The sequence below is a fragment of the Crocuta crocuta genome, unplaced genomic scaffold (genome assembly GCF_008692635.1).
Source record: "Crocuta crocuta isolate KB4526 unplaced genomic scaffold, BGI_CrCroc_1.0 scaffold657, whole genome shotgun sequence".
In the NCBI taxonomy this organism is placed as follows: Eukaryota; Metazoa; Chordata; class Mammalia; order Carnivora; family Hyaenidae; genus Crocuta; species Crocuta crocuta.
The window spans coordinates 991,367-992,384 of record NW_027529583.1 but is presented as its reverse complement, the minus strand read 5'-3'; the positions used below and the strand labels follow the sequence as shown (position 1 = coordinate 992,384).

The 1,018-nt window shown below is 43.9% G+C and overlaps 1 protein-coding gene across 1 annotated transcript in view; it reads right to left on the bottom strand.

Moving 5' to 3' along the window:
- The window catches only part of CTPS2 (CTP synthase 2), an 83,747-nt gene that overhangs the window by 63,705 nt on the left and 19,024 nt on the right, over positions 1 to 1,018 (bottom strand). The window lies entirely within an intron of this gene.

Sequence of the window (1,018 nt, the reverse complement as noted above, 5' to 3'; positions counted from 1 at the left end):
ACAGAGCCCGATGCGGGGCTCGAACCCACGAACCGCGAGATCATGACCTAAGCGAAAGTCGGACGCTTAACCGACTAAGCCACCCAGGCGCCCCAGAAACATTATTAATAAACAGAGCACCAGACAGGGCACACCTGCGTGGCTCACTGGGTTAAGCATCCGACTCTTGATTTTGGCTCAGGTCATGATCTCACAGTTCATGGGTTCGAGCCCTGTGTCAGGCTCTTTGATGACAGCGTGGAGCCTGCTTGGGATTCTCTCTCCCTCTCTCTCTCTGCCCCTCTCCCACTCACTGTCTCCTTCTCTCTCTCTCTCTCTCTCTCTCTCTCAAAATAAATAAACTTTAAAATAATAAACAGCACAAAAACAGGTTTATACATATACTAAAAATCATTGAATTGTATACATAAAGCAGGTAAAATTTATAATATATAAATTAAACCTCAATAAAGCTGTTTGACATGAAAAAGAAAAGCACTGTACATTTAAGAAGGAGATGAAGCAAAGGAAAGAGAAAATGGAGACTAGAAAGTAAACTAAGAAGAAAGGATGCACTATAACATAACCAGGTGAGCAGGTAAGAGAATAAGCAGAGAACAGCAAGAAGGGAAAAGAAAACGTAGCGCCTGAGTGGCTCAGTTGGTTGAGTATCTGACTACTGATTTCAGTTCAGTTCATGTTTGATCCCCANCTTGTCTCCTGGGGTGCCCAGGTGGCTCAGTCAGTTAAACATCCGACTTTGTATCAGGTCACCATCTCACAGTTCACGGGTTCGAACCCCACATCAGACTCACTGCTGTCAGTGTAGAGTCCGCTTCAGATCCTCTGTCCCCTTCTCTCTGCCCCACTCCCGCTCATGTGCGCTCTCTCTCTCTCAGAAACAAAAAAATAAAACATTAAAAACATAAAGAATGACCTGACTCCTGTGTTATAAGATCCTGTTGTGTGGAGATAGGGACTAAGCTAAGTAAATGAATTCTGCTATCACTGATTCACTTGGATTTTCCAGACAGAAAAT